This window comes from Ambystoma mexicanum, chromosome 2q (genome assembly GCF_040938575.1).
Source record: "Ambystoma mexicanum isolate Mex_15411 chromosome 2q, UKY_AmexF1_1, whole genome shotgun sequence".
Taxonomy (NCBI): domain Eukaryota; kingdom Metazoa; phylum Chordata; class Amphibia; order Caudata; family Ambystomatidae; genus Ambystoma; species Ambystoma mexicanum.
In genome coordinates, this window is record NC_090924.1 from 629891965 (window position 1) to 629905396 (window position 13432).

Below are 13432 nucleotides of genomic sequence, written 5' to 3' on the forward strand. Positions count from 1 at the left end.
TTCCTTCATGTACAAACAAACGGAAACCGAAGTTCTTTGGACCTTTTCCTATAAGAAAGGTGATTAACCTTGTAGCTATGAAACTAAGGCTTCCAAACAGTTACAAGATTCTTCCTGCCTTCCACGTCTCCCTCCTGAAGCCTGTTGCAGGTTCTAAGATATATGGAAATCAGCCTTTGCCCCAGCCTTTGGCAGTGGAACCCCAAGATGAATATAAAGTGACCAAAGTCTTGGACTCTCAACATCGGGGAAGATCAATACAGTATCTGATTGAATGGGTAGACTATGGGCCTGAAGACCGGACTTGGATATCAGCCAGGAATTTATTCGCTCATGCATTAGTTGATAAGCTCCACCAGACCATCCTGGAGAAACCAGGTCAGGGGCTCCTGGCCCAGTGGATGCTAGGATGGGGCTTTGAAGGGGGCATACTGTCAGGATACATTTACCTGCCAGAGGTCTCGCCATCCATCTGCTCCCTCTGCAAACATGGTCTTCCCACTCCAAGATGGCCACCACAGGCAAAGTGGTACGTCTAAGGACAGCCTACGTCATCATGTGAATATGAGAAGTACATCCAAAGGCTCAGCATTTTACAAGCCTCAGATGTCATGGATCATAGAGCTAGGATGGGGCTTTGAAGGGGGCATACTGTCAGGATACATTTACCTGCCAGAGGTCTCGCCATCCATCTGCTCCCTCTGCAAACATGGTCTTCCCACTCCAAGATGGCCACCACAGGCAAAGTGGTACGTCTAAGGACAGCCTACGTCATCATGTGAATATGAGAAGTACATCCAAAAGCTCAGCATCTTACAAGCCTCAGATGTCATGGATCATAGAGCTCGTCGAACTTGTTTTTGGACCTCTCAAGGATTTTAGCCATTGCAAATCTTATTTTGAATAGGTAATTAGGATTTTGTTTTCCTTATCTGTTTTCTTTATATTTTGGGGCACTGGACTATTACATTAACTATCATTAGTCAATGGCCCTCATTACGAGTCCAGCTGTAACTGTGCTTGTAAAACCAGCAGGCAGGTAGCTGCCGGACCCGTAATGAATTACCGCCGCCTGACTTACCGGAATAACCGGGGCATTACAGCCCTGGCAGTCCGGTAAGTTAGGCAGCAGCATTCGTGAATCCCCATTCCCATTTGTGTCCGATAGGACTCAAATGGGAATGGCAATGTTGGAAGCACAGGCGACATTAATAACGGTACCAGTGCTTCCATGAAAGTCTGCAGGTGGGTGCTGTTCTGCCTGCCAGAGCAGACCTGGCAGGCAGAAATGCAACCCACCTGCAGACTCGTAGTTTGCCGGTCCGGAAACAACAGTGCCGGTAAGCTTACCAGCACCGTTGTTCCTAAGCTGAGCCCTCCTGTGCATAAACAGGATACCACCTTTCTTTTCCATGAGACAGCTTTCCCATTCACAGGTACTGAAGCTGGGGTTGCATGGGGATACTTACAAGTAAACAAGACAGAGTACTCACAATATCCTTATTATCGCCATACAGTTCCCCACGCTGCTATCAAATGTGGTCCTGGTACAACACTCCTACTGCTCCAGTGCCCTCCACCCAGAAAAACACCTGGGGAGGACAAGGAACGGGAAGCACCTCTAGTAGCCTTCTCGGGGTGTTCGTTTCCTTGTTCTTCCCAAGGAGTAATAGCTTCATGGTTCCTGAGAGTTCAGGTTAGTGCTTTTTTTGATCTGATGTTTGACGATTTGTTTCGCATAATAATTGGTTGCATGTTGTGGTGGTGTGTGATTTCTCTGTTTTAAGTTGGCTCATTTTGTTGGCTCCATTTTTCTTTAGTGTTTGCATGGTGTGTTTGTGCTACAGTGATGAAGGGATACATTCCGTAGTTGTACGCTTTTAGTGGCATGCGTTATTTAAATCTTTTTGAGTATGTTCCAAAATGTGAGATTTCTTCCGCTAAGGACGAACAAGGCTTAACACGGCTTGAACAGCCTGTTCTGTGGGAAGGTGCAGGGATCATGTACAATCACGTGTTAGCCCACTGTATCTAAAAACCTGAAGGGAAATGCTGTGTCGTCCCTTTGTTCGATGCCACATCTGTAGGTTTTTAGTTCATGCTCTTCTGTCTCCAGCACCTGCCTCCTGTCCTTTGCTGCATTCATCTACATTTCTTGAGCCCATTCCTCAGCCTGCAGCTATGCTTGTCAGGCAAGTAAGGTTCCCAACCACATCCTCCTTTCAGAGGCATGTAGCCTCTTAATGAGATGTAAGGATCTTCCTTAATTCTGCTTTGAAGACTTGTTGAGAGCAACAATCTCCCTTTTCGAGTGGCTGTAATTCTCTGTTATAAGAGCAATAATTAGGTGTGACAGTTCTAATTTCTCAAGTACTTTGGAAAACATTTCTCTTTTCAACTTCCACGGGATCGAATCTGGTGAGTCCCCTAATTTCTTCATATGGTTAAGTACTGGTGCTATTGCTATTTTTACAGATATGGTGCACCTGACATGTACCCAGTATATTGCTACCCTGAGACAAGACCACTGGCATTGTAGCCACCATAATATCATATTAACCTCTGCAATGTCTATTCTTTAAATGTTCTTGTGCCTCACATGGCAGTTCTGCATAGAACTGTGCTTGCTAATTTTGAATCAAAAACCCTCAGCTTGCTTGCCAGTGACTTGCATTCATACATTCTTGCAAAATGAGAAATATTTGCACGAGCCCTCTTGATTATACACACCATATCCTTTTCGTGTTCAGTCTATTCTGAAAAAGTAATGACAAGATACTTGTAAATCCTTCTGATGCCATACTCATCCTCAGAGGCGTTGCTACGGGGGGGGGGGGCAGAGGAGGCTATAGCCCTGGGTCTTTTGGATGTAGCCCCGGATCGAAGCTCAGGGGCTACAACCAAAAGGCTAGCTATCCCGGAGTCCCGACAGTCCTGACATTGGCCCAGCCCCAGATCTTTTCCATACCTAGCAACACCCCTGCTCATCCTCGTTGATCAGCCACAGCCAAGAAGCTTTGGAGGACTACCAAGCTGAGCACCCATGCAAACAGGGCTAAAACAGTGCTTAATCCTATAAGGTAGCTAAATTTGAGGCTAAAAGGGACATTCTCCATGGGGAGGTTGAGCAGGCGGGGGGTGGGGGGCAATCAGGCAAGGGCAGTGTTCGCAGTAGTGTCCAAATGTAGTAGTCCAGCCTGTATTGCGGCACCCTTTGCTTCCTTGCAGGAATAAGCAGACAATTTCAATGCCTTCTTTAAGGATAAGATTACAGCTATACAGAAGAGCATTGATAGTGTGAGAGGCCAGGAGGGGTTGCTGGTCTATAATAAGGAGGATCTAATGCTGGGGGAGGGGGTACAGGAGGAACATTTTGTATTTCAGCATGTGACAGAGGAATTGATACACTCTCTGATTCTCCAACTTAAGCCGACAAATGGTCTGGCATTTGTGATGCCCGCCTGTGGAGTCAGGCAGCTGGGCAGCAAATATTACACCATTTGTTACCTTACTTGTAAACAAGTCCCTGTTTGAGGGTTGGGTCCCGGATGCACTTAAAAGTGTTATAGTCAAACCTCTGTTGAAAAAATCTAATCTGGACCCATCTATGTTAATGAACTACTGGCCAGTGGCCGACTTGATCTGGTCAGAAAACATTTTGGAGAAGGTTGTATCTTCTCAATTGCAAGTATTATATGTGGATAAAGAGGGGCTGCTGGATGAACTCCAGTCTCGGTTTTGATCCAGACGTGGGACGGACAGTGCTGCTGGCAGTACATGATGATCTGTTGGAGGCCGCGGATGCTGGCAGATCAACATTGCTGTTGATGTTGGAGTTATCCACGACTTTCGACACAGTAGATCATCAGATCATGCTGGAGCGTCTCAGAGGAGTGGGAAAGGCTTCAGAACAAGTGCTGATGTGGTTTAGAGCCTAGAGTCCATCGGGTACTATTTGGGGGCTTCACGTCAGAGGCTGTGGTTCTCGGTTGTGGTGTCCCTAAGGGATGACAATTATCTCTGCTGATATTCAACCTGTACATGCGCCCAGTCTTCAATATATTGAAGAGGCATGGGGTGAGTTTTCCCTCATATACCGATGATACACAAATCTATATTGAGATGAAGAACATTGAGGATGCATTTATGAGAATGAATCAGTGTATGGTGGATTGATAATTGAAGGGCGAGTAATCAGCTTCAATTGAATGCAGCAAAGACCGGCATCGATTGCACTAACTGGAGATTTACGGACGAGAAGCAATCATTCTCCCAAAACATTCTCAGTGAAAAACTTGTAGCCGAGGTGGGTGCTAAGGTGACGTCTGTGTATTACTCCTTCTGGATGCTCAGGAATGTACTTCCATTTCTGCCCTCAGAGGATCATGCAATGGTTGTAAGGGCAATGACTAACACTCATCTGGACTACTGCAACGGTTTGATGGCTGGTATTCCAGCCAAGCAGATGTCCAGACTCCAGAGGGCTCAGAATGCAGTGATTAGATTGGTAGCACATCTGGGAAAAATGGATCATGTATCCTCTCTTCGTAGATCCCTGCACTGGCTAGTGGTCGAGGATCGAATCAAGTTTAAAATAGCTTGCTTGATATATAAATATCTCAATGGCCTTGCCCCAGATTATCTAAGCGCAAAGGTGCGCCGTTATTATCCGGCCAGAGCATTGCGCTCAGGAGTCAAACTGCTGCTGACTGTTCAGCGTTCTAAACTTGTCTCCAGACGGGATCAGAGATTTGGGGTCTTTGGACCGAAGCTCTGGAACCATCTCACACTGGAGATTAGAGCCTGTCAGTGATTGGGTCGTTTTAGAAAGGCGTTAAAAACCCACTTGTTCAAGTAAGCTGTTCAACCCAGAGATATCATGATATGCATTCCGTTATACCTTGATTACAGTGGTGTTGACCAACTACGCCGGGATGCAGTTAAGTCTGTCTTGGATTGCGGTAGAAATAATCAAAATCAAAATCAAAAATCAAATTTATTTCGTGCTGATCCCCCACAGATCACTCACTACCTGTGTCCTCGCGAGATTAGGTCCCAACTCATTTTTTTGTAGATAATCTTGATTAAGCCAATCTTAGTCTGATAAAAAATGGCTGTATCAATGGAATTTATTTTTACTTGCACAAAAATCTAAAAAATGAAAGCAGTCAGATTTCGACATACGTTGATCAAATGCTAAGATTCTGCATCTGTAGAAATCACAATGAAAAACAGCATGTCTAAGAAGGACAATGTATCAATATCTGGTAACAGCATATCATTTGGAAACCAAGTGGAGGGCTAATCAGGTTCCTCTGATTGCAGCCAATTACTTTTGAATCACTCTTAGAATTCATTGATATTAAAGCACTGATGAGAATCAGCAGTGAAACTGTTGGAGGGAAGAGATATGTAAGAGGTGAGGGGACTTTAGTGGCACATTCTTGTGGTAAAAGCATAATGGCTCTTAAAGCTGATTATTAATGCTAATTAGCACATGGAAGGCATACTTGACATGGGCTGTACCGAAATTCTTCTTCGAGTAGGTATTCAGCCAAATTCTGACTGAAAATGAGATATTCACTTCAGCCGAATACTTAATTCATTTTCACTCAAAGCCGAACAGTTTCCCCTACAAAATGTATTTATTTATTTATGTATTGTTTATTTGGTATACAATTATACAGCAAGTAAAATACTGTTTCAAAGAGCCCACAGATCGAAGGGAGGAAACAAGGGAGTGAAACACATTACAAAGCAATATTTAAGTGCAGTGGGAGGAAAAAGGAAAAAGGACAAACCTATTATGCCCTGTGAGTACTCAGAACGTGCATCTGCAGCAAGGAAGAGGGCAGAGGGGGAAAGTGCTGGGGAGTCTGAGCTCATGAGTGAGCTACAGAGGAAGTGCTATGATTCTTGAGTGCTTAACAGTCAGAGCCACGTTAGGTGTAAGTGTGAACCTCCGGGGTGGAGGGTGCGCCAATGCAAGTGCTGAGGGTATACTAGAGCTGGCTGATTGGGTGTGGGAGGTCAGGGGCCTGAGGATGCATAAAGATCCCGGACACTAATCACAGCAACTGTGGGATTAGCAGAGGAGAGTGGAAGCGAAAGAGGAGGTAAAGAGGAAAGTCTGAAGGAGCTTCCGGAATTTAAGAAGGTCCTGCTCAAAGCGCAGAGAGAGAGAGAGGCTGTTCCATAGGAGGGAGCCAGCTGATGAAATCGAACAACCACCTACCCTCTGTTTAGCAAAATACTTTACACACAAAGATTTGGTCCCAGAGGAACGTAGTGGTCTAGGAGTAGAGTATTTAGTAAGATAAAGTTGAAGATAGTGTGGTCCCCGGGCCCAGACAGCCTTGTGGATGATGCAGAGGGATTTTAATTTAATCTGTGCAGCAACCGGGAGCCAGTGAAGATTTATTAGGGCAGGAGAGATGCAGTCCTTGGGATTAAGGCCAAGGATAAATCTTGCTGCCCTATTCTGGATTAGCTCGAGGGGTTGCAGAGTGTAAGAAGGTAGATTCAGGAGGAGGCTATTGCAATAGTGAATTATAGAGAGAACCAGGGCCCGGGTAATATTGAGCCTCTGGGGGAAAGTGAGAAAAGGGAGAATTCCTTTGAGAAGGAAGAGCTGAAAGTGAGACTTCTTGGCAATGTCCTAAGTGTGAGGGAAGAAGGAGAGAGAGGAGTTGAAGATGACTCCAAGGTTTTTGGCTTCAGAAGACAGAGCAGGGGGAGAACCCAAGGAGGAAAGCCAGAGTGACGGGAAGAAGGAAGGAGCAAGGGTCCCAATGGGAAGGATCTCAGTTTTACAGGTTATGAGGCAGGTATCGTAGAATGTGCACCAGGACCGGATGGCAGATAGGCAGTCAGGGATGATGGAGGGTGCAAGAGGGTCAGCAGAAAGTTTGAAAAAGAGCTGTGTGTCATCTGCATAACACTGGAAGTTGGAGGAGAAGGAGATGAGGCGTGCAAACAGAGCAAGGTAGATGTTAAAGAGCCAAGGGGAGAGGATAGAACCCTGGGTGGACACCACAGATGAAGAACAAAGTAGGAGAGGAGAAGGTGCTCAAGTTATTTGGGAAGAGCAGTCAGTAAGGAAGGATGTCAGCCAGTCCAGTGCCCATTCCGAGATACCAAGGGTATTGTGGTGCCTTTGTATGAGGATGGAATGGTGGACTGTGTCAAAGGCAGAGGAGGGATCGAGAAGCATGAGGACATCTGGGGAGTTGGGGTCCAGAGATGAAAGGAGTTTTTCACGGGTGATCAGAAGAGCAGTTTCCGTGCTTGTGGATGCTCGGAATTCAGATTGATGGATGTGGAGACCACCAACAAGTTTGGTGTGTGAGTTAAGTTGGGGCAATGCCATCTTCTCCAGCAGCTTCCCCAGGAAGGAGGTGATGGAAATAGGGTGGTAGTTGGCAAGGCAGGTAGGGTCTAGTGAAGACTTTTTATGGAGTGGGCACACAAAGGAGTGCTTAAGGGAGGAGGGGAAAGATCCAGTGTCCAAAGAGTGATTGCATCAGCGAGTGCAGGGGCAGGAGAGCCAATGTTATCATTGATGGTCCTGGATGAGCAAGGGGAAACCTGTTTAGAAGAAACCTTCATGGAGCGGACAACTCTGATAACCTCTTCAGGTGTGACAGGGGAGAAGGAGGAAGGTGAAGGGTGGAGTGCCAAAGCTGGTATGGGGGGGTGATGGGTTCTGAGGGTGTGTAGCAAGGTTGATCAGGATGTCCTGAGTTTTGGTGGCAAAGTGTTTGGCCAGTGCATTGCAGAGAGCCTGGGAAGGAGAAGGGGAGGAGACGACTGCGGAAGGGTTGGCTAGTTCCCTGCAGATCTTGAAAAGTTCAGCCATGTTGTTGGATGCACCGGAAACCCGTGCCTGTATGTGGGCTCTTTTCTTGGCATGGATGGAGAATCTGTATTCCCTTTGGAGCAGGCAGCAGGCCATTTTGTAAGAGAAGAGGATGACCCTTCTGTTCTGCCGCCGTGCACTTTTGTGTCAGGGCCGCAAGGTCGGAGTCGTACCAGGTGTTATGCTTATAGGCAGGTTTCAGGGGGATCCTTATGACTGGGACAAGAATGTCAAGAGTATTGTTGATGGAAAGGTGGAGGTTGCTGAGGGCAGAGTCAGAGGTAGAATCAGCGGTAGGGGGTTATAGGGATGAAGGTTGAAGTGAAGGCAGTAACTCTTGTTTCATCAGGTGGATATTAGCGAACGAGATTGGCTGGGCTTTTTGGGGGGCGGTTAGAGGGCCAAAGGGATGCAGGTGGGAGGAGAGAATGGTCTGACCAGGAGAGATGGGTGACTAGTGGGGGAGAGAGGTCAGAGTGTATGCGTGTGATGCTGGAAATGCATCGGAGGGACAGGGCCTCCGTTTCCTTGTCCTTTACTGCTTTTTATCGTGTGTTCTGTCGTGTTTTCCATGCAGGAGTTCATGTGAGACTCCTGGCGGTGCAGCTCTCTCTCTTTTGATTTGGTGAACGGACCCATGGGATACCCTTATGGCACCCATGGGTGGGGGTACAGCCCTGTGCCCCTAGTATATGTTTTTGGGCACCTGTGGGTGGCCCGCAGAGCAGGGTATGGGCTGGTGGCAGCTCCATTCTGAATTTGACAGGTGTGCAGAGTATCCTCCATTTTGGGATACCCCTGTCCTGCCATTGGAATCAGTTGATTCCTGATGGAAAACAAAATGGCCCCTGCGGCCTCTTGCTTTCTATTACCTATTACCTTGTTTTCCCAAAGTCCTGGGAAGCCCTGACTCTGTCCCTTCCCCCTGACTGGCTGTTGGGTGGAAGTGCCATATATGGTGTTGTTGGGAAGGCCCGGCCAGACTAGCTGGAGCCATCCCGGTGATGTATGTTGCGGGTACCTCCTGTGGGTGGGACATGGGTGAATGGAGTGTGTGACCAATATGCACTTCTTGTTGTGGTTGTCTGGTTTCTGGCATGAGAGACAAAGACTGAGACAGCCCTGCCCGAAACTGGCCTGAATGCAGTGTGTAGTGTTGAATGGCTGGGTACTTGTCCCAATCCACATTCCTTGTTGTGCGTGTCTGAGCGGGAGAAGGATGGCCTGAATGCACTGCGTGGCTGATTGGCTGACTGACTGCATGAATGCCCTTCTGGATGATTGGCTGCTGAGTGTGACCTAGCAGTGTGGATGAGAGACCGAATAGTATATCTGGGGACCTCTCACCACTGGAAATTGTTCAGAAGCTGAAGTCCACTACGACGAGTAACTGGAGTAACTGAAGCTTGACCTTGAAGCTCTGCTGGACGAGAAGAATTGCTGTTGCTCTCCTTCACAATCTGAAAGCTGCTGTGTCTCCAAGGACTGACTCAGAGAGGACCTGGTAAGGCACCCTCTTCCCGAGCTACGAGGGACCATCGTGCACCAGCTGATCTTTGCCAACGCTCCCTGATAGACAGACCTTCGACAGGCTGCCGACCCGAGACGGGGACTGCTGCGGAATCTCAAAGAGAAGCACCCGGACTGTTGGCCGCCACTGTCGACGACCGCCGTCCTCCTGAGAAGCTAGGCCTTGATTGCTCGACTACGCTACCAATAATAGAGAATCTTGGCTGGGGTCCTCTGTGCCTCTCCTCTACCATATAGAGAGCGGAAGTACAGACACCCCCTACCAGTCTTTACAATGAGCACATCTAGAGTGTGTCTAGCTGAGAGGGTTGGCCCAGAAGGGAGAATGGAGAGGGAAAGTGCGGTGCACAGGTCAGTGAAGAGGATGGATGCAGAGTCCAGTTGGATGTTGAAATCACCCCGGAGGAGGAGGTTGCAGGTGGATGAAAGGAATAGCAGAAATCAGCCCATTCAGAGAGGAATAGGGTGGTGATGCCTGGAGGCTGGTGAATGGTAGCAATGGTCAGGGTTGGAGAGATGACCAACTTGCAAACCAGGCTCTCAAAGCAAGAGTAGAGCTGGGTAGGTAAGATGGAAGCAGGAACTCACTCAGGGAATATTATGGCAAACCCCCGCCAGTGCGGTTAGGTTTAGGCTTGGAGATGATCTTGAAATCATCAGGGAGGAAGGAGTCAAAAGCAGTGACTGAGCTGACATGAACCATGTCTCGGTAAGAGCGAGAATGTCGGGATAAGTGTTTACATGAAGGAGGCAGATGTCAGCAGAGTATTTGTTGGCTGAGCTGGCGTTAAGAGTCGCCAGGTGGAGGAGGTCTGTGCCTTGGAAGGTTTTCTGAAGTGGTGTACAGTGGCGTGGTGCACCAGTCAGAGGAGGGAGACAGAGTAGAAGGGGGAGATGCAGGAGAAGGAAGGAAGTTAATGAGAGAGGCAGGATCCAGCCAAAGAGAAGGAGGTTGGGTTGTGGACCCTGAACTAGGATAGTGCCTGTGTGATAGACATTAACGAAGCAATGTGAGGATGAGAAGCTGGCCAAGAAGACTTCTCACTTGGGGCCACCGTTAATGGTAGAGGATGAGGAGGGAGAGAGAGTGGAGATGAGATGTGGGGTCCATAGATCAGGCGAGGGAACAGAGAAAAGGATATCAGTGAAAACCCTTCTATGGGAAGCGCTGACATAAGTGCCTGCTATGGGAAGTCTAGGGTTTGCACTCAAGATGTCTTTTTTGTGCTTTTTCCTGCTGGACTTTGTGAGCGAGGGTGATAGGTGATAGTGTAGCAGTTAGAGAAAATGGGAGAGATGGAGAGAGCCATAGGTACGGCAGAGGTCAGTCAAGGAATGAAAGAGAGTGGCTGCACAGCACATTTCTAGCTAAACTCATCAGGTGGTCTAGTAGAAGTAGTCACAAAGGTATACATGCAAACCAGAAAGGAATAAAATTACAACAGACAAGAGGTTCACAGATGAAAAAGTTTTTATTTTTTTTAAAGGAGGCACAATGCGTGAAAACATGAAAACTGATTTGACTGCCTGGAAACATTCAGAAATATCATGTTAATCCTTTAAAATGGTCATTAAACAAATGCTGTTGTCACTTTATTTGACTGAAGACATAGCAGAGGTGCAAAAGTGCAAACAAAGTCTCAGCTCTTCATATGCTGGACAGACAGACTTTAATCTTGTCTGCTGTGCATGGGTGAGATGAAACAAAACGTTCACTATTTTTAATGTGCAAAGAGATGTATCTGGTCTTCCTGAATTCTGCAGCTGAAAACCATTGAGCTGGAACAATAATTTGCAAAGTCGCTATTGGAAAATTGTATTTTCTTTAGGGGCTTATTGACCTGTGTGAGTAATCTGAAAGTTACAAGTTCCAATCCACCAATTCCCTACCAAGAGATATAATTAAGTGGATTAATATAACTGCTGGGGAGATCCAGGAATTTCCAAACACTGAGTAAAATAGCTCTTGGGTAGAGTGCCAGGTTATGAAGCAAGTATGATGGCTCAGTGGAAAATGTGCCTGTAGCATAGATGTGCTTGTAATAATGAAACATAGGTTACAATTCCTGCCCTCCAACTGTATCATGTTGCCAAAAAGAGTCAATTTAAATTGGTTAAAAGTGACAGATGTTACTGAAGAATGTGGCTATTCAAAGGATTGGGAGTTTTACAAACGTATGACCAAAATGCTTTGGCAGCAGAAATATTCCTCCCAACATTGGAGAGTTAGAAAAGAGGGATATTTGTGTAATAATGAGGAGATACAAGTTTACAATTTGGAAACATTGGACCAAATGGATGTACAAATGAAGCAAATAAGTAAAATAAGCATGCACATGCAAATTAAAGATCTGAAATTCAGCAATGTCCCTTCCTTATATGGTCAGCTGAGAACCATGGAGGACTCAGCCTTCTCTATATGTTTTTAGCTAACGTCTTTTACCATTCCCCAAAACACCACACCCATACCCCTCCCGAAAAACAAATAAAAAGACTATGTATAAATGAAAAGATATTTTCAAATGCCTTATTCACACTCAGTACCACAGACAGAAGGAATGGCTTTAACATCCCAAAGGTTTGTATTCAGTAGCACTTGGGTGCTTATTGATGTAATAACTCCATTTGTGTTTCAGTTCCTTGATGGAGCCGGAAGTCTAAAGACAGGGAAGGCCCAAAAGGATCATTTCAAAGCACAAGTATACACATCCCCGTTTCCCCTCACAGTGGTTGCATAAATGCATACTATGCTTTTGGGATAGTCTTAATTACTTTGGGCCTGCCGAACAAGCGACACACGCAAATGCACAGAAATACAAACTGCTGTTATTGAACCGTTTATTTTCTGATATTGTATGTGTTTCATGGTTTACAAAAACACCTTCGGTAGACAGCAAAGAAGAGACATGCAATAATAAAATGCATGTATGTATTTTAAAGGCTGTTTTGTCATTTACAACCTGTTTTTCTTGTCTACTTAACTTTATTTATTAAAAAGGTAACTATTTGACTCCGTATTCGGCTCCGGATGAATACTTGACCATCTATTCGATATTCAGCCAAATACTTAAATCTGCTATTCGCACACACCTATAATTGTCCACTTTTAAGCCAATCAGAATGTTTAGAATGCAGTCAATAATCTGTTATTGATTCCACTCCAAACTTTCTGACTTCAGCAGCAGCCTAACAGCCGGCATTTACCACAATGGTTCAAAAGCCCTATAGATCTCATAAGTGGGTCATTATCACCTGGAATGATGCCCTTCCCCAACATATTCTTTGGGGTTGGGCATTATCTCATGATAATAAACTTTCCCTCGACCTACAAGGCGTAATTATTGACTTGTTCAATCTAAATCTGTATTTCCACTTCCCTCATGTATTTATTTACCCCTGTCCTTTGCCTATCCTCAAATCCTTTTTTGCCCTTTTATTCCACTCTGTCCCTTCCCTCTATCTCTCTCCCTCTCTCTTTGTCACTCTCACCAACATCAGAACGCCAGACATGATTAATGTAAGGTTCTCAATTCTTGTCTTGCAACATAATGAATGAATCCTGCTGGAGTGAGTTGATGGGTTGGAAAGGACATTAGTGCTGCAGGGAATGGGTGTGGCTAGGTGTGAGAGGGAAGGGGTGAGAACAGGAAGGACGAAGACGAACTACGCATATGAGAGTTGAGGGAAAGAATGAGAGCTGAAAGGTGGGTGTGAGCACAGGGGAAGTGGTGGCTTGAAGTGAGAGCGTGAGCACTTGAGTCAGGAGATTGAGCTGGGGCCAGGGGGAACATAGCAGGGGTAAATTGTGCACAACTAGTTGCAATTCTTCATTTGCCACTGGTAAAATGGTGACAGTTCTTGACTCCATTCTAAGGAACCTGATTGGTTGTTCATATATGACTGCCCCATTCATGTGCTAATGTAAGATATTGAAAACACAATACTGATAACGCGTGCAGATCATACAGACTGGTAATGCCCCTCTGCCCTGAGGTAATGGCCATAGCAAAGCGCTCATAATATCTAGACGGGCCCTGATTAAAG

At 46.0% G+C, this 13432-nt stretch overlaps 1 protein-coding gene across 2 annotated transcripts in view; it reads left to right on the forward strand.

Moving 5' to 3' along the window:
* The window catches only part of LOC138569646 (uncharacterized), a 1436407-nt gene that overhangs the window by 1371735 nt on the left and 51240 nt on the right, over positions 1–13432 (forward strand). The gene's annotated exons all lie outside the window — the stretch shown is intronic.